The sequence below is a fragment of the Plecotus auritus genome (assembly GCF_963455305.1).
Source record: "Plecotus auritus genome assembly, chromosome: 2".
In the NCBI taxonomy this organism is placed as follows: Eukaryota; Metazoa; Chordata; class Mammalia; order Chiroptera; family Vespertilionidae; genus Plecotus; species Plecotus auritus.
Genome location: NC_137771.1, coordinates 17,585,619 through 17,605,739, shown reverse-complemented (window position 1 = coordinate 17,605,739; position 20,121 = coordinate 17,585,619). Strand labels below are relative to the sequence as shown.

General features: G+C 52.9%; 1 protein-coding gene across 6 annotated transcripts in view; it reads left to right on the top strand.

The window, feature by feature from the left end:
- Positions 1–20,121, top strand: part of AHDC1 (AT-hook DNA binding motif containing 1) — a 66,304-nt gene that overhangs the window by 16,048 nt on the left and 30,135 nt on the right. Inside the window, exon 1 of one of the 6 annotated variants that reach the window (XM_080653071.1) lies at positions 18,674–18,798. The exons of the other annotated variants lie outside the window; for them this stretch is intronic. The gene's annotated coding sequence lies outside the window, so the exon portion shown is untranslated. Of the gene's footprint in view, positions 1–18,673; positions 18,799–20,121 lie in introns of those variants that run through there. 6 annotated transcript variants of the gene reach the window in all.

Sequence of the window (20,121 nt, the reverse complement as noted above, 5' to 3'; positions counted from 1 at the left end):
TTAGTCAACCGTTATATATGGAACATTCACTTATTCATTCAACAAATGTTGATCGAGCATTGATTTTATGTTAAGCATTGGGGATACTGTGGTGACTCAGGTCCTTCCTTCATACAGCTCTCAATTTTGTGACCAGTTTTGTCTATTGCTTGACTAGTATGACTAGATTCTAAGGTATCCTTTGATCTTGGACGTTGAAGAATGTGTAGGAAAAATATGGGAAGGGTCCTCCAGGCAGAGGAAATAGCATATGCAAAGCCTGGAAATGAATCAAACTATTATACGGGGGCGGGGGGAGGAGCAGCAAAGGTAGGTCTACACTTGTGAGTACATGAAACAGTTAATTAAGCTATTGTAATAATCATAACCTGCATATCTTTTTCCATACGAACAACTGTAAACCTACTTTTGCCCACCCTGGTATGCTGGGAAGATGGGGTGATGTGCAGAGACTAGAAGAGAAGCTGCAAAGAAAACAGGCCGGATGTCCCAGAGTTGAGATGCCATGCTCAGAGGTTTGGATTTTGTCCAGTGGGCCACAAGGAATCACGGGAAGTCTTCAGTGACAGGATAGGGTGGGGAGAGAATGGAGGCAGGGAGGCTAGTGGAGAGGTTTTAGTGGTCCAGATGGGAGATGAGGGTGGTCTGACCTAGAAGAGGCAAGCAGGATGGAGGAGATTCATTTAGAAGCAAGAACGGGTGGAGTTCCAGTTCCTGAGCTGGAACCCTGGAAAGCGTCCCAAAGAGTCCCATAGACTCTGAGCTGGGTCCATCATGTGAGGATGGGGCAGTGCAGGAGCCAGGCTTATAGGAAATGCTTAATAAATGATAGCCAATTGTCAGTTATCCATAGGACATGGGGAGTCATCAGATGAGGAGGAGATTTATGGAGCACCTTCTGAGTGCTGGGTACAGTGCCGGGTACTGGGCCCAGAGGCAAGATGGGCTGCAGCTTCAGGAAGCTCATGCACTGAAAGCCACAGCTCACGCAGACAACAGGGAGGCCAGGCATCGGAGTGGGAGGGAGAAAGCACCCTGGGAGGTTAAAGGAGGATGAGGCAGCACCTGTCAGGGCTCTGGGTGTCTCGTGGAGGAGCAGGCATTGAGTCGGACCCTAAAGAGGCTGGTGGAACTTGGGCAGGCAGAGGTCGGCGGAGGAGCTTCGGGTGGAGGGCAGCATGTGAACAAGAGCTCAAGGGCAGGTTGACGAGTCTAGCATGGGCTCTTGTGTTGTGGGCCACAGGAAGGGGGAGTCGGGAGTTGTGGGATGGGATTATGGAGGCGAGGCCTTGGTGGCCGGCTCACAGGGATGTCAGCACGGAGCGGAGCTGCACCCTAGAAAATACCATGGTTGTGTGTTTTTTAAATACCACGTGTTGGTGGTGACATGGAACATGCCCATTAGACATTCTGCTCCAGGCTTTGCTACTAAGCCATTGGATGATGGCAAACAAACGCCTTGGCCCTCCTTGGTCTCAGTGTCCCCTTCTGTACAATGAGGCAGTTAGTCTTGCAGTGTCATGTCCTAAGGGTTGGTCTGCCTGACTCTGGGCATCTTCTGGCCTGGGATTCGGGGCCTCAGCAGTGCTTTCTTCCTGCGCATTCTGAGGAGAAGGAAAGAGCAAAGTGAGGGGTTTCCCAGAGACAAATTTTGGGTGCTCCAAATGAGGGGTCAGGCACTCATCGTGCAGGGAGGGGTCTTTGCCAGGCTCTGACTCCAAGCCCCAGCAGGGACCCAGAAGAGAAGGCAGAGCCCCCCTTCCCTTCTGTCCTGACCCGTGTGATTGTAGATGTGGGCCATGTGCCTCCTGGCCCAGAGGGTGTCAGGACCTTCCCTACCCACTGACCAAGGAGCAGGGCTTGGGTTCAGGAATGGGGGTAAGGAGCCAGGAAGCCAATCTGGGGGTGATAGAGCCAGGTGAATGCCTGTGGGTAGCTGGGTTCTGCCACTGATGTTTGGGGTTTCCTGGAGTTGTGGTGTAAGGCAGGTTCCGGTGATCCCCCCGGATCCTGGCTGCAAGGGGCCCTTTAAGCATCTTACCTGTGAGGTGGGGCTGGTAGATAATTAATTTCCTGTGCTATTTTAATTTTGCTGTATTTAATTTGCTGTTTATTTTAATTAATTAACGGCAGGTAATCGTTTCTCGTAACTTGCTGCCGCTGGCTCCTCTTCCTTTTCAGAGGGGTGGAAGGCCAGGCCCGCTGATTGCTGAGTGAGCCGTGGAGGAGAGGAAGGGCCTTGGGGACATGTCCCTCTTCCCCTTTGCCTCTCTTCACCCAGGAGTCTTCTTCACTCTCCCTGCTTCTCTCCCAAAGGGGCCCTCTCCTCCCCTGCCCTCACTTATGGTCCCTCTTGCTCCTCCCCCTCCACTCCATGTCTGCTTCAGGGTCTCAGATGCAGTAATTTGGTGAAGGGAGGCCTGACATGAGACCCCTGCCTACTCCCCGGTAATCAGTATTTTAATCATAGGGTGGTGCTTTAAAAAGGGCAGGGAGCTTTGGCTTGCAACCCAAGCGCTGTGTAGGGGCTGTTGGGAAAACTTTAAAAGTGAAGGTCAGTTTTTAATGGCAGCCCCCTTTCCTACCCCATTGCCCAAACAGCAAACCCATCCATGGGGTCAGGCCTGTGGGACACTACTATGTCCAAGCACCTGTGAACACATCTATGGGCATGATTTCAGTTATTAAATAGCCAATCTTTAGGACAGACCCCCAGGGTCGATTATCCTCTTCTAGAGATGAGGAAGTGAGGCTCGGAGAGGCGAAGGGACTTGTCCAAGGTCACACAGCAGCTAAGAGAGGCAGGGCCTGGGTTCTGGCAGTAATCTGTCTGTGTAGAATGAGTTAACAGTTAGAAGGAGAGGAGGGGAAGTGGCTTGGGGATTAGGGTAGGAGTATTAGGTCAGAAAACTGATGTGGCCAGGAAATGGGGTCCTCTGCCTCTGGAGGATGTCGGGGAAGGAGGGGTTGGTCCCTGCCACAGGGCTTCCTGAGTTATAAGGCAGAGCCCACCTGTTTTCATTTCCCTCTGTGTCTTCAGTTGTCCGTTTGGAACTGGGCCTTCTTTGTCACTTGCACTGTACCCTACCAGGGGACCCTTCCATGGAACCCTACCTTTATTTATTTAACAAACACACAGCATTTACCATGTCCCAGACAGTCACCTAACTTTATAGTTATTTATTTAATCATCATAACAGCCCTATTATTATCATCTTTGTTTTACACATCAGAATATTGAGGCTTGGGTTAAGCCTCGTGACTTGCCCAAGGTCACACAGCCAGGACCTGGTAGAGCCAGCCTTTAAACTTGGAACACTGGATTCAGAGTCCTTGCTCTGAACCATCAGGCTTCCCTGCCTCCTTAGTCCTCGAAGTGGGAGATGGGAGCCCTGAGTTCCTGGGAGACATGGCATCTTTGGGGAGCCTCTAGTCTAGGTGGAAGAGGAGAACCAGCCCTGCCCTCACCAATCCCAAGCCTGATGGGGCAGACACAGCTCACAAACCAAGACCTGCCTTGTGTGAGGAGCAGGCGAGTGCCAAGGTGTGCCTAGCTGGGAGGAGCAGATCAGCAGCTAGGAAGCCTCTGTGGAGGAGCATGGCCCACGGTAGCAGTCACATGGAAGGGTTGGCCTCAGACGGTGCCTGCAGAGAGCTTGCTATCTAACTGACTGGAAAAACAGGGCAGATGTGTGTGAACAGCTATCAACAGTTGTATAGGACAGTGGGGGAAAAACATCACAAACATGATGCAGTTGAAAGAGTTGGGGCTTTGAATCCTATGTGGCCTTAGTTACTTGACTGCTCTCTGAGCCTCAGCTTCCTCATCCGTCAATGAGAAATAATGTGGCACTGATTCCATAGGGTTTGTGAGGGGTTTGAGCTCTGGAGCAGGGGCTCAGTGACCTAGATTCTAAGGTCCAGCCTCTGGAGAAAGACAGCGTCCTGGCCTGGGGGTTGGCACCGGAGCAGAGCAGGGTGGGAATAGTGAAGGCAAGGAGGGCGATGAGAGTCTCAGCTTTAGAGTCAGACTGCTTGGGTTCAAATCCCAGTGATGGCGAGTTGCATATCCTCTCTGGGCGTTGATTTCCTTGTCTGTAAAATGGGTATAATAATAGTGCCCCTCCCCATAGGGTGTTGTAAGGATTAAACTGGTTATTTCATTTGTTCAGAGCGCAATATTGAGCACCTTGCTGGGTGCCCGACATATTTTTACTTGCTGCAGATAGTAAGTGGTCAATACATGTTAGCAATCTTATTATTGCCAGTTATATTCTGGAGGAGAGGGCTGTTTGGGGAGGAGGAAGAAAGGAGGCTGAGGCCTTAGAGCAGGGATGAGCAACATGATAACATAGTATAGGAGAAATTACAACTGGTATTTATTGAGTGTGTACTCTGTGCTAGGCACATTCGTTCATGAGGCAGGGGCTCGTATTATCCCCATTGTGCAAATAGGAAACAGGTTTAGAGAGGTGTAGTGACATGTCCAACGAAACACAGCTAGTAGGGGATGGAGATGGAGTTTGAGAGACTCCAAAGGCAGGCTCTTAATCACAGAGCTTTAAACCTGATTAAGAGATGACATGGGGTGGGAGCAGTGATTCAGCAGAGGAAGGAGGGAGGAGAGACCTGGCCAGGAGACCCATAGAAGTGAACAAGGCCTCCAAATTCAAGAAGCAGGGACTAGCCCAAGCCAGCATATGCTATACAGGTGGGTTTTCCCAGCAGTAAACAACAAGGCACGCGGTCAGGGAAGGGAGCAAGTAAAGACTGGAGGCAAGGCTTCCTGGAAGAGGTGGGTCTTGAGAAATGGGTAGAGTTGAAAGAGATGTGGTCAGCGCATTCCAGGCAGAGCACAGCACAGCATTAGCAAAGGCCCTGAGGTAAGGATGAACATCACGGCTATGGCTGAAAAGTGGGAGGAAATGGCTGAGAGAGGTCAGAAGGTGGATTGGGAGGGCTGGTAGCCTCAGGGGCACGGGAGAGTAACAGCCCCAGGGAGATAGGGAGGATGACAGATTCAAGAGGCTTAGCTAATGAAGAAATAGAAAGAACCCCCCCCCCCTCCCGCCCGCTTCTAGACAGGAAATAGAACATAGAGTTCAAGAGGGCAGGTGCTAGAGTCAAATCCTAGCCAGGCTGCTGCCTACTGGGTGATCAGGGCAAGCCACTGAAGGTGTCTCTTTTTAAAAATATGTATAAGTGGTCAATCCCCACTGGGGACTGAGCCCACAACCGGGGCATGTGCCCTTGACCAGAATCGAACCCGACCCTTCAGTCTGCAGGCTGACGCTCTATCCACTGAGCCAAACCGGTTAGGTCTGAAGGTGTCATTTTTAAAATGAGGTAATGAAAGTACTTGTATCCTAAGGTGAGATGATCTGTGAGAAGAATAGCACAGTGCTTGGCACATAATAAGCACTTGCTTCATTCATTCATTCATTCTTCAACTAATGAGTACACACGGGAACTTTCCTAGGGCACACAACAGAGACCAAAATAAATAGAAATCTCTTCCCTCAAGGAGCTTACATTTAGAGGATGAAACACAGTAAACACAAAAATAAATAAAATAGTTGGTTTGTTAGGTGCTGATTAAGTGCCAAGGAGAAAAATGAAACAGGGAAAGGGGTTAGGGAGTGCCAAGGTTGCAGTGTTGTTGCAATTTTAAATAAACTTACAAATGGAGGCTTTGTTAGTATTTTTGTATAGCAAGTTTTAATAGAAACAGTACCTTCCAGTTTATAAGGAATGAATCCTTTGTGAGAATCACATGAGGTGTAGGTATTGCTGTCCCCATTTTATAGATGGGGACATTGAAACTCAAAAGAATCTGACCCAGGAATCATGATCAAGGACAGTGCTATACTAGCTGTCTCACTGTGATGAGAGGAGTGTTCCTGAAAGTCCAAGGGACAGAAGGAGAGAGGTTCACTGAAGAGCATATGGGCAGTGGCTAAGGTGGGTCATTGTCGAGGGATGGATCTGGGCTGGAGAGCAGGGGCAGAGGGCTGCTTCCTGGAGCCAGAGCTGCAATCAGTATACCCAGGCGTGGCCTGATCAGGGTGAGTTCAGAGAGTGGCTGGACCCAGGGACAACCCTAAGGGCAGAACGGGGGAAGCAGGCTAGGCTGAGACACTGTGTGATTGAGCAAAGGGGCAGAATCTGTCCAGAACTGAGTGATTGTGTAGGTGGTGTGAGACTCTGGGGAGGGGGAGAGAGAAGAGGAAGAAGTCAGCTCCACTGACCAGACAAGAGGGAACAGTGAGGAGGCTGGGAGCCAGAGCTGCCTTGAGAGCTAAAGACCTCAGCCTTGATGTTGTTGTCAGCAATAGGGAGCTATTAAAGGTTTTGGAGCAGGGACACAGTGTCATGAGAATGACATTTGAGGAAGATGAACCTGGCACTAGGTGGAAGAGATTCAGTGGAGGCATTTGGAGGTGGGGAGCCCACTGTGGGGGGCTTTCATTGCTGAGCAGGTGAGAAATGAAGTCAGATCAGAGAGACAGCTTGGCCTAGTAGAAAGAGTGGGGCCTTGGAGATGGTACTCCTGGGTGGTACTTTCTAAGGGACCCTGGGCTAGTTCTTTCCCCTCTGTATGCCTCTGTTTCCTCATTGGGATCGAATGAAAGGCCCCCCATGCCCTCCTCTTTTTTAGACATGTGGGCTAAGGATTCATTTTGAGAAGATGATGAGAGCCATGGGCCTTCTCTTTACAAAAGTGCAAAAACAGCTTTTGGTTAAAATATTGTACAAACCTGCCAAAGTCCATCTGTGGAACCATGCTAGATCATTAATATTAATAAAAATAGCAGCTAGCATCTCATGCTTATTGGGCCAGCTGCTGGATAAAGTGACATACGTCATGATCTTAAGTTTGTACAGCAACCCTATGAGGTAGGTACCATTATTTTTATTCTGTTTTACAGATGAGGAAACAGAGGAAGCCTAGAGAGGTGGAGTGACTTGCCTAAAGTCAGGGCTGGAATTGAAGCCTGGGTTTGTCAGCTCCAGATCCCACGATCTTAACTGCTAAGGTTAAGGCTAGAATTTCTAGGCTGGAGGAAGAAATGGCAGGGAGGGAGGCAGATGTGGGAGGATTTTCAAAGAAAGCCATGAAGAAGCAAAACTAGAGGCAAACTAGGGGGGTAGTGGCACGACTCATTCCTGAGGTGATAGGCTTCAGGTGGTTGGAGGTAAAGATTCTGTTTGGAGCCCTTTGTCTAGCTCAGGGGTGGGCAAACTTTTTTTTTTTTTTTTAATATATTGATATTTCACAGAGAGGAAGGGAGAGGGATAGAGAGCTAGAAACATCGATGAGAGAGAAACATCGATCAGCTGCCTCCTGCACACCTCCCACTGAGGATGTGCCCGCAACCAAGGTACATGCCCTTGACCGGAATCGAACCCAGGACCTTTCAGTCCGCAGGCCGACGCTCTATCCACTGAGCCAAACCGGTTTCGGCTGGGCAAACTTTTTGACTCGAGGGCCACAATGGGTTCTTAAACTGGACCGGAGGGCCGGAACAAAAGCATGGATGGAGTGTTTGTGTGAACTAATATAAATTCAAAGTAAAGGAGCGGAGGGGAGAGCAAGAGAACCGGATAGAACAGCCGGATCCGGCCCGCGGGCCGTAGTTTGCCCAAGGCTGGGCCTAGCTTCCGGATGGGTTGGTTATCTGTCCCACATGACCCCCAGCTAAATGACCTGCTCTGCAGCCTGCTGGGAAGGGGTGGAGTGTGGGGCTACTCTGCCTTCTTGGCCTGATTATGTTCTGCACCCTTGGCAGGGAAGGACTTAGCCCGAACTCTTTGGCTTAGTCTCTGGAGTCTACCCTCCCTCTCTCTTCTCAAGGCCACTGAGCAGGGTCATTGGGCCTTGATCTCTCTGGGGGAATTCGGAAGTGGAAACACCCTTTCCATCCCAGAGAAGAGTCCTGGGTCCCATTTCCTGAGATCAGAGCAGAATATGGAACTCAAGCAGCATGGGGCACATGCTCAGCTCTGGGTTAGATCCTGGTCAGTGGTACCCTTTTATAGGAAGTGATCTAGATTAGATCAGATGAGGCCATAGTCTCCTCTAGATACATGATGGGTTAGACTAGTTGGGCCTCTAGAATGGGTTGGCAAACTTTCTTTTTTTTTAAAAAAAATATATTTTATTGATTTTAGAGAGGAAGGGAGAGTGAGAGAGAGATAGAATCATCAATGAGAGAGAATCATTGATCGGCTGCCTCCCGCATGCCCCCTACTGGGGACCGAGCCTGCAACCCAGGCATGTGCCCTTGGCTGGAATCGAACCTGGGACCCTTCAGTCCGCAGGCCGACGCTCTATCCATTGAGCCAAACCAGCTAGGGCTGGCAAACTTTCTATAAAAAGTCAGTTAAAATTTCAGGCTTTGCAAACCATAGGATCTCTGTCATGAGTCCTCAACTCTGCCATTGTGCCTCGAAAGCTGTCATAGATGATGCAGAAAGGAATGGCCATGACTGCGTTCTAATGAAATTTGAATCATTAAAATAGACACAGGCAGATTTGGCCCTTGGGCCATAGTTTGCCAACCCTTGATCTAGAAGCTTATTCCTCCTGAGGGTGTCTAGATCTTAAATCTAAGTGATCTCTAAGCAGACAAGGTTGGGGTATCAGGCTGGATAATATGGAAGATGATCTAGAGATGCTTCTTGCTGGGATCTAGATATTGGGAATTGTTGAACAAGAAATGTACTGGACAGTGGTTTAAAGCAGACTAAGCCATAATCTCTGGCTGAGCCGAAATTCACAGGAAGCTGGAGTGTCGTGAGACAGGGTGGTGTGTTGAGATTTAGACCCATACATAGGCTGTGGTCTGAATATAGGGAAGTCGATGAGCTGAAGCCACAGAGATAATAATCTAGAGCAGGCAAAGTCTTGGTTCTAAGCTAGAGCACCATATGATCTAGAACAACATTTTCCAATCGAAATATAATAGCAGCCATATGTGTAATCTAAATTTTCTAGTAGCTACATTAAACAAAGTAAAAAGAAATAAGTGTTAATATATTTTATCTAACTCAACATAACCAAATTATTATCGTTTCAACATATAATCACTATAAAAATTATTAATGAGATTTTATTTTTTCATATTTAGACTTCAAAATCTAGTATGTATTTTATACTTACGGCACAGTCCATTTCCAATTAGCCACATTTCCAGTGCTCAATATTTCTACTATATTGCGCAGCACAGGTTTAGAAGCGGGATTGTCTTTGGGACCAGGGTCCAGAGGCATCATGAGCCAGAATGATACAGAATAAATAGAGTTGGACACACCAGAGGTTATATTAGTACTCTTAGACTTGAACTGGGTATAGACTGACTCACCCTGGGAGAGCATCTAGGTTCTGGGTTGGGAGGTGGGGTGCCTCCCTTAGCATCCTAACCTACTGGCCTGCTCCTCCCTCTCTCATCCCAGCGTCACCTCTGACTCTGAAGTCTAGTCTGGCCTGGCAGGTGGGGCTGGGGCAGGGTAGCAAGAGCTCCACCCTTCCAAGCCAGCTGCTGCCAGCCTTCCTGGACTGACTCTGTGGAAACAGGGGGCCCAGAGACAGAAATAAACTGCCAGGTTTCCGGGGAGGAGTGGGGGGCCTGCCAACCTTTGTGCTTCCTTGCCTGGGGTTGGGGGTGGGGGCAGGAAGCAACTCCAGGCCCTGTCTGAGGCTGTGACATCTGCACGGAGGCTGTTACACCTGCGTGCATCTTCCCTCACCCCCAGGTGCCCCCACCCCCATGACTGAGGCCGGGCTAAGTCTAGAATTTGATGGATTTGTGAATCCTGGGGTCCAGGAGTCTGTGTCTGACCCTTGGGAGCAGAGGGTGATCTCCAGGGCCCTGGGACACAACCTGGTGCCCATGTGGGTAGTGCCCATGTGCCCATTTCCAGGACCGTATCCTCACTGCAGTGGGGCATTAGGCTGAGTCAGAAGATCTCTGTTGGGTGCTCTGCCACTAACTGGCCAAAGGCAACTTTGGGCAAATCACTCTTTGAACCTGTTTCGTCCTCTGTAAAAGGGGGCAGGTACTTGTCTCTTGTCTCAGGCCACTACCCACTACGGCTCAGTGGTTAACTCAGTCTCTGGAGTCAGAGTTCATGACTCTGACCTCTGCCATTGTGTGGCCTGTGGCAGGTCACTTAACCTTTCTGAGCCTCAGTTTCCTCCTCAGCAAAAGAGGGATGGCATTACTTACTTTATGGGAACCTTGTAATCTAGAATTCAGTGACGGTTGTTACCATTGGGCAGTCCTAAGCTCAAAAGGGTTGTAATGAAAATGCGCTATTCAAAAGTAAGGTATTCTTCCCCCGGAAAGAGCCCTCTCATACCCCCTCATTTTATAAATGAAAAAAACTGAGGTCCCAAAAAGGGAAGGCATTTTGCCCAAGGAGAGACACACAGCAAGCCAAAGCTTGATGTGGTTGGTACCCACCATATAAGCCAGGGTAGCTCATTCCCAATTTACAGGTAAGGAAATTGAGGCCGGTGATTGGCCGCTGGTGCACCGCGGCGCTATCCAGTGAGGCCCGAGTCCGACACTGGGGAGGGAGTGCCCTGGCCGACGGTGCTCCCCAGAGGAGGGGCGCGCAGGTAGCGGGCGCCCCGGAGCTAGAGTCCAAGCCAGGCGCACTATTAATAATCCGGCCGCCCGGGCTCCAGCCGAGAGCATAGGTCCGGACCGCCGCCGGGCGCCTCTCGGGCCTGGGCCAGAGCCCGGGCCCGAGCCCGGTCGCGGCGGCCCCCCACCCCCACCGCCCTTGGCCCCGCCACGTGACCCCCTCCTCCCACTCCGCGGGCAGCTGAGGGCTCGGGCTGGTGGGCCGGGGGCCAGGAAAAAGCCGAAAACACTGAGGCTGGGCCGCTCCCCTCCCGCTCAAAATAGCCCCCGGCCGGGGCTGCCACGCATTCCGCCCGGCCGGGGTGCGGGAAGGGGCGGCCGGCCCGGTCCCCGCCCGGCCCGACGTGGCTGCCCAACCGGGATGGAAGGGGGGACGAGGGCGGGCCGCGCGGCCGGCCGGCATGTGGCTCTCCTTCGGGGAGCCTTGGCAGCCCGGGCTGCGCGCTGCGCCGCGATGATGGAGAGCTTCTGGAATTTCCTGCAGCTGGAGAGCGCGGCCGGTCGGGGGAGCGGGCTGAGTGCGCGGTTCGGGAAGGGGCGCCTCTCAGCGCGACCCTAGGGGGCGCCTCAGCGGCGAGGGTCGTGGGGGGAGATCTCCTTATCTGCCTCCACACTGCCGGAGAGGAGGCAGCACACCTCCCCTCCCCCGCCGCTCCTTTCGGGTCTGGCAGGGGTCCAGTCCCGCCCTCCCGGCCTGGGCGGCAGAGAGGGGCCAGGTGCAGGCGACGCCCCTCCCCCCAGCCGCCTGGTTTCCCTCTCGCCCGTCACCTCCTCCAGGAGTCAGAAGCTCGGCGGCCTCATCTGGGAGGGGGCGGGGGTGGCAGGGATCAGGGGGCAGCCCAGGCCTGCCAGGTAGCCGGAGAGGCGCGGCGGGAAAACCCGCGAGTTTTCCCGGCGGACCGGTCAGGCCCGAGAACGGCTGGGCCAGCGGACCAGAGAAAGCCTCCTGCTTGAGTAATAGGCGTCTCAGGGCCTCTAGGTGGGAGGCGCGGCAGTCTTCTCCCAACACGCCCTCACCCCCACCCCGCAACTGCCCAGCGGGTGGGGGGGCGGACGAGCTGGAAAAACCCTGGACAATTTTTCCGACGGTGGCTGCCGATTTCTTTGGGGGTGGCTGGGCACCTTGCAGGTCCCAAGTCCAGAAAAGGGCTCCCGGGAGGGAGGGGCCTCCTTTTACAGGAGCCCTGAGATCCAGGGGAGTAGGTAAGTGACTTCTCAGGGCTCACTCTTGGCACTGTGGGTTGGGGGAGGGAAAGCGTCTACCCTGCCCTTTGTGGGGGAAGGGAAGGGATGCTTGCCCACAGCTTTACTAGTTCTCGTACCATTTGGTGCTCTACAAACTGATGAACCTTTTGGTAACTCAACAGGCACCTCCCCCACCTTGGGTGAACCCAGCCTCTACCCTTGCCAATGGTTCCAGTTCAATCTCATTTTCAGCCCCAACCCAAGCACCCCCTCACCATGTTTAAAAAAAAAAAAGCAGTGGGGACAGATACAGTTGGAATCCCTTTTCTGCCACTCACTGGCTGTGTGACCTTGAGCAAGCCCCTTCACTCCTTAGACCCTTTGCTCATCTGAAAAACTGGATAATAGTAGGTGGGGTATGGTCTCGTTGTGGGGCTTAAAGTCGCAAGGCATTTAAAGCAGTTAGCAGATAGTAAGGGTGGGAAATAAAGGGCACCTTTGTAACATACAGCCCCATTCAGAGTCATCAAAGTATCTAAACCCCCTTCCCCTCCAACAACACTTCAATGGCTTCCAATGGTAAGTAGTGCCTCATTCAGGTTGGGAGGATTGAAAGATGTTGGTTTGATTGAGTGTTCATTTATTCATTAAACACATATTTAATGTTGTTGCTTCAGACCAGGGGAGACACTTCTGAATTTGTGCTGTGGACTGAGACCTAGGGACTGGTCACCAAGCTATGTTAAAGCTGGAAGGGCCCTGCCCTAGCTGATTTGGCTCAGTGGATAGAGCATAGGCCTTCGGACTGAAGGGTCCCAGGTTCCATACCGGTCAAGGCACATGCCCGGGTTGCGGTCTCCATCCCCAGTGTGAGTGTGCAGGAGGCAGCCAACCAATGGTTCTCTCTCATCATTGATGCTTTTATCTCTTCCTCTCCCTTTCTCTCTGAAATCAATAAAAATATATTTAAAAAGAAAAAGCTGAAAGGGCCCTTTTAAGGCCTTCCTGCTAGGCTAGCTCTTAGTACAGATGTGGAAACTGAGGTCCATGAAGGGGACCAGGTCTCCTTATAATGCTCCTTCTGCTGTTCAAGTGTGGGTGGGGGCAGGGGCTGGCAGAGAGCTCTGGGCTGGGGGGAAGTTGGGGCAGCCCTGGCCCAGCTCCCTGGGGTATGGCCCAGGCTGGCTGAGAGGCTGATGGAATTCTGCTTCCTCTCCCTCCCATCTCCATGCTGACCTTTCACTCCACCACTGTTAGAGTGGGTGGGGGTGGAACCCAGACACCCAGATTCAAATTCAGATGTCTGTTGGCTCCCCCTCAGCCCAGGATTTTGGGCCTGGGCCTGTGTCAACTCCCACCCTTCCCTCCCTTCCACCCCCCCCGCCCCCCCAGTTCTCCCTGTTTCCTGTTGGATTGGCCTTCCTTGTGTATTGGAAGGAACTCAAGGCTCCATTTGTTGTCTGTGCAAACTTAGGCAAACTACCCCACCTTTGTGAGCCTCAATTTGTTTTTCTGCAAAATGGAGGTGAAATAAAAACTTTCTAGCATAAAACCTTTTTCACATGAACCCCGAGTCTTCCTGGTAGAGCTATTTAAATAATAAAAGGCCAGGATTCAAGGCCTGGGATCTGAGCATTCTTCCTGTATCTTTGGTCTGGGGGACAGCCCTCTGAGTTCCTGGGTTAGGAAGTGGAGTGGGGATAAGTATCCACCAGATCATTTTGGCAAAGTCCAGATTTGAACAAATTTACAGGGCCTAGATTCCATGACTGCCAGGTGCCCATGTCACTGAATGCTCAGTTCTTATAAACTTCTCTTTAGGATTACAGATTCTCTCTCTCCCACTAATCCAGTCCCACCTTCCCCTGCCTCAGGGAAGCCTTCCTGGGCTGACTATACCTCCCTCCTCCTCAGAGGGCTCTCCAACCCAAAGAGGCCTCTCTTCAAGGGGTGGAAGCAGTAGTTGGGCTGTGTGACCCTGGGCAGGCCATGTCCCCTCTCTGGGCCTCAGTTTTCTGCTGCATAGCAGAGGAGGCTGGATTAGTGACTCCCTAAGGCACCTTCCAGCTCTGACAGGCTCTAAGCCTGTGTTGACTGATGTATCCTAGGAGATAGGAGCACACAGAACCCAGTAAAATGGGAGATTCCTGTTGAGGTATATCCCCCCACCTTCCCTCCAAGGCTGGAGTGCCTCCCTACCCAAGACACACCCTTCAGGGATACTTTGCAGAGATTGTGGTGGGTGGAGGGGGCATATCATCCAAGTGAGTGGTACTGCTGAATCCCAGGGTCCCTGCTGACAGTAGAGAGGCCTGTGCCCAAGAACCAGAGCTTGTGTCAGGCGGGGCTGCGAGACTGCTGGCTTCTAGGGGAAGGGAATGTGTGTGTCAGGGACCAGTCAGCCTCCAGGGAACGGGGGGTGTGGTGCACGAGGCAGCTAGTTAGTGGGATGGTGTGTCCAGAGGGCAATTGCAGGGGCAGTATATTGGGGTGTGTGCAAGACCAGGAGGCTGGCAATGAGAGGGAGAGGAAAAAAAAATGAACCAGAGAACCAGGCTCTGGGTTAGGACTACAGGCTGTGTGGGGAGGCTCCCGCCTTACGGGGAAGTGTGGTGGAAGATTCAGCACAGTCTGACACAGTGCAGTCTTGCTTGTGCCCAGGTTTGTCCGCCTGTTCCTAGGTATTGAGCTGAGCTTCACTGTTCTGAATTGCAGTTGTCACATTCTTTTGTGGGGGTATCTGTGTCTGCGTGTTTGTCAAGGTTTTCTGAACAGTGAGTATCTGTTTGGGGTGCATGTGTCTGTACAGAATGGTATTGTAAGGCAGTGGGCAGCTTCTGTCCATTTGGGGTGCTTATCAGATTGTACTGGGGGCATCAGTTCTGGCTATTAGGAAGCCTTGGGCTACATTGGGATTGCTGGGTTTTAACGGAGGATGATTTCAGGCTGTGAGCGAATCCTGGCCATGATTTGGGCGCCTCTTCCCCCTCCATCACTTACACACTGGAAGGGAGGTCTCCTGTCCTTAATCAGCCCTTGGGCAGGTAGGCATGCTGGCAGGCAAGCCTGTTCACACTCGCAGTAATTTTACCACGGTGCCTAAGTCAGAAACAGGCGTGAATTGACCTTTTAACCCCTTCCCTGCCATGGGATTAGACTCTGTTTTCCTGTTCAGTCTCCTCCAGAACCAGTTCCATCCCGCCTGGGTCCGCCCCCCGTCCCCCCCAAAGAGCGGATAAGCACCCCCCTATAACTTCTCTCCCTCCCTTCCCTGTTGAGCCTTGGGGGGGCCTGAGGGCCAGGCTAGTGAAGAAGCTGAGGACCCAGGCGGGAGTGATAAATATTGAAGAGGAGGGATTTCGGTGTGGGCTGGAGCAGCTGCAGTGGTTCGAGTGTCACACTATCTCTCCCCAGGTTTACTGACCCATTTCCATTCACGCGGCTGCTGGTTTCCTAGCAACGGCAACAGTCCCCCCAGAACAGGCGGAGTATGTGTCTGCCATTAGCGACTGCCGCAACTGTGTCAAGGTTACCCAGCTCCCTGCAAACCCACCCCGGCGGGTTTGTTTTCTGCCAGCGCCTGGCACACGCGGTGCCAGCCAGGGAGGGGGAGGGGAGGGGGCCTGAGGCCAGCCCAGCGGCTTGGGTGGGGGTGGGGGGCTGAGGAAGAGCTTCAGTTCCTGGTCCAGTGGGAGCCAACTTGGACTGAGGCCGAAGCAGCCCCCCCTTCCTTGGTTGGTGGAATTCCTGAGCCCGAGGGGAGCAGGGGGCGGGGCTGTCCCTCAGCCCTGACCCCCGAGATTCCACAGCCTTGGGGGAGGGGTGTGGGCCGAGGGGCCTCTGGGAAGCCTGCCCGATCTGACCCCACCTGGCTTGTTCTGCTCCTGCCTTGGCTTCCTCCCACTTCTGCGCAGCTCCATGCACGCCCTGCTCTCAGCTCTTTGTCCCAGCCTCTGTGGCTGGTCTCCTCAATCAGACTCCCCGGGGCAGGGTTGTATTTCTCCCATCAGACTAGGGGCTCCTGAGGTTGGGGTTCATGATGCCTTCTTTCCTTCTCCCCTCAGCAGCGCCTCATGACTGTTTTCTCCAAATGTCATGGGAGATGAGATTAGACAGTTGGGGTGGCAAAGTCTAATTTTTCTTAACAGAGACTAGGGGGGCAAATATCTCCATCCCACCCCCTTGGTGAAGTAGATTCCTCCTTCTCTCCGCCACCTGGCAGCACTCATGGGAGTGGCCATTGGAAGTAGAGTACCCCTCTTTTTCACCCTAAAAGCCTGGCTGCAAAGGGTTAAAGCACTCCCCCCCCCACCCCTTGTCTTGGTATGTGAGCTCCCCCAGGCTGGGGGGGATGGGAGGATGGGGGGTCTGTTGCCTTATAGCCACTCATGTGGTCAGCTCAGACCTGACCAGTCACATTCCTGCCCAGGAGGGCTGGAGCTTGAGGTGGAGGGGCAGGGGCCAGGAAGAGGCTGGGTTTGTAGAAATGGAAGGAGGGGGGTACTAAGAAGCTGAGGTTAGGGGCTGCTGGGAACTTGGAAGTATTGTGCAATATAAACCTTAAGGAAGCCTGAATCCACCTCCCATTCCTCTGGGCCTCAATCTCTCTGTCTTTCCTCCCAGTTTGCACCTATAATGTTCCTGTAGTCCACATAGTTGTGATACAGGTGTAGACCTGGTCCCAGTTTTAAACAAAGAGTGTGGTAAAAGCGATTTCTGACATGCATGGTGGCACAGAGATTTGTGGGTAGCCTCCAGTGTGACTTTCTGGTGCTTGGAGGTCGGCTGGGTTTTTGGCTGGGTCAGAGGCTCTGAGATCTAGGGTACAGAGCAGGCTGTGCTAGACAGTAGAAAGAGACCTGGGCGGGAACCCAGGAAGCCTGGTTCTCTGCCCAGCCCTGTGTCTGACTCACCGCCTCAGTCTCCCCTTCTGAGGGGCTTAGGTCAGTGGTCTCTAAAAGCCCCTCCTGTCTTGTTAAGTGATTCTGGGTGAGGGATGAGGAGTGGGGGGCAATCGTCTGGAGGGCTGTGAGAAGCTGCCAGTTTAAGGGGGAGTTTGCAACTCGATCCCAGAGCGAAAATAGCCCAGGTCATTTTCAGCTGCTTGGGCGGAGGTATCTGATCCTGGGAGGGCAGGGCAGCTTGGGCAGGGGGCAGGGAGGAGCATTCTGTAAAGCCCTCTGGGAAACCGGACCCCAGGATGGGAGGGTGGGGAAAGGTTGGCATGCCCGGCTGGGCTTCGGGCTTCCTGAGACCCAAGCCATGGCTGGCCTTCCTGAGACCCGCTGGGGCCCTGGCAGGGGCTCTGGAATGGAAAGATGAGGAATTCAGAGGGTTAACAGGAGGTGAGTGCTGGACTCCTGCCCCCTTTGGGTCCTGGCCTGGATGAGGTGAAAGGTCAGCCCCAAGGAGTCCAGGCACAGCTGGGGAAAGAGTAACCCGATCCTTCTCCCTAGCCAGGCTCAGGGGATCACAGAGCCGCCTCCCCCAGGAAAGGTGCTTTGACATCCCCAGGAAGGAGTTTGTTTCTACTTGTTCTCAGCAGGGGTTGGGGTCTAGGGGAGGGTCCTGGCCCAAGGGTCAGGGAGAGCTGCACGCCTGGCACCCCAGCCAGTATGTCAGTGCTTTGTCATCCTGGGGTCAGGGGAGGTGGAGGTGAGCCTGCTGGAAAGGTTAGAGGTGGCCTGTTCTAGCCCCGCTCTCACTCTGTGCCCCATTTATAATGATTCTGACGGAAGTAGGAGGTAGGAGACTCCCCCACCTTCCCATACACACTGATGAGTGAGAGAAACTGCCTGATATTAGACTGTGATGTGTTTGGGGTGGAGAATTACACCTCAACCGATAATGGCTTTGCTGTCTCTGGTTGTGTGTGGTGGGGTGTTAGGATGGTATGATGGGAGGCAGCGATAACACATAAAAGAACATGGGCTCTGAAGTCAAGCTTGACCTGGGTTCAAATCCTTGCCTCTGCGTTAGGCAAGCTAAGCCTCAGTTTCCCAACCACAAAAAGGGACTGGTAGTATTCACCATAAAGGGTAATGGCAAGGATTAACACAGAATAAGTGCTCAGTAAAAAGTAACCTTAATGAGCTTCATTGTATGCCAAGGTCACATGCAGTGTGGAGCCCGCCTTGAAGCTGATTTGACTCCAGAACAGGAAGTTGGTGAGCTACAGATGAGGGAGGAGGTAGTTGTGAGAATGTGAGTGGGTCAGTGTCCCCAGGGCTGTGCATGAGGCTGTGGGAGTATCCAGGTCACTTGGTGTGAGGTGGCGTCAGGTGAGTGGTGTTGAATCTGTGACAAGGGGTGGTTGGGGCACACTTCTTCTTAACGGCGACCTCTGGAGCTGGCAACAGCCCCTTCTCCCCAGGCCAGCGTGCTCTGTGCAGCCATATGTGGGTGCAGCTGTCCCTGGAGTGTGACTGTAGGTATGTTTGAGAAGGCGCAGGCATCCCAAGAAAGAACAAGTCGTCTTTTGTAAGAGTCCAGCCTCGGGCTGGGCTGGGCCCTCTCTGGGGGATCCCCTGTTTCCGCGCCCAGCTCTCCACCCACGGACAGCGCCCTGGCCCCGCCCGCTACCTGAGCGCCCCCCGCCCCCTACCGGGGACCCTGTGCTTTGGTCTTAGGGCAGGGGTCTGGGGCTGGAGGCATACTGAAACCTTGACCACGCCCCTCATGACATCACCCCAGGTACTACCAATCTCCGGGAGTCCTGCCCAAGGGCGGCCCGCCCACACCGGGCACCCGCTTGCTGCCAGCCTGAAACGCAGTGGGTGGAGGAGGAGGAGGCAAGGCCGGCCAGTGGGGCGGGGAGACCATTGAAGGCCTCGCCCTTCCTGCTCTGGGAGGGGCTGAACTAGCGGCCCTGAGACCTTACAGCTCAGCTTCCCTTGAAGAGCTTGACAAGACCTCTCTCCTGGAACACTACCTTCTTGCCCACCTGTCCAACTGGTGCCAGGTACCACTTTCTGCAGGAAGCCTCCCAGACCTGACCTACACTCTAATCTTTTTTCGGATTACCTACACTCTTAGTGACCCTCTGTAATGGCAATACCAGTACTACCACTAACATCAGCGGTTGTCCACTGAACAATTTACTGTGTACCAACCGCTCCGTGTTTTTTTATGGAATATCTTACCTGAGGATGGATCTCTGATTGCTTTCTGCCTTGTATTATGAGCCTTTCTCACCCACTGGATTGGGAGTTCCTCTGGATAGGGGTTCCAGACATGGCCTCACTCAAAATAGGCACTACTAAATGTTCAGGATAAATGATAGATGAGGAGACAGACTGTGGAGGGAAAGTACCTTGTCAGAAGTCACACAGCAAGTAGGTAGAACAATCAAAGCTAGGAACCAGGTTTCCTGGTTCCATTCAGTTCTTTGGTTCTACTGTGTGACAAAGAATAGGGAAGAAGTTAACACAGAAAGATGCTATAAGCCTTTCCTTTCCCCATAGACACCCCCCCCCCCCCCAAATAAAAGATCAGAAGAATCCGAAGTCTATCTTCCTCTGCAATCCATACACCTTGTACCAGAAACCCTGACTTCTGGGGGGAGAAGGCAGTGGGAGGAGATACCAGGGGAGCTGGGATGCTTTTGTAGGCCAAGGGGCAGTTCTGGGCTGCAAGGAGTATTGTGGGCTCAGTGATTAGGGGGTACTGGTTATGGGGATAGGACTTAGCTTGCAAGTGGGAGGTTCCAAGTTGGGCAAAGAGGAATGTTGGGAGCTAAAGTATATGGGGGTTCAGTGCAAGGGAGGCAGGCATTATGCCGGGCCAGCACTCCCCCTACCAACAAGCTGCCCCGGTGGAATGCTGGGAGGCCCAGGGGATGGGGGCCAGGCAGCCAAGGTGTCTCGGTGGCACAGAAGCAGTTAAGAGCTGCCTCAGCCTGTTCCTTCAGACAATTAGTGACATCTCGCTTGACAACACCACACTGAGCCGATGCAGACCTCAGCCCCCCTCCCGGCCCCCCCACGGCCGCTTCAGCTGTTTATTCTTGGGCTTTAACAATTGGGATTCTGACTTGGAGGAGCGGGCGCCCCGAGCTGCCCTCTGACCCTCCGTCGCCTTGGCAACTGGAGCCCGGTAGGCCTGGGCTCTACGTTAGGATTACAGATCCTGAATTCACAATCTTGCTGCTCCCTGCAAGCAGAAGCAGCAGCCTCTGCTGCAGCATGCTGGATCGGCAGCTAGACTGGAGGGGGCAGAGAAGGAAGATCCCCAGGGGCCAGCCTCTGAAGCATGGTGGGAACCTGGATGCCCACAGGTGACCTAG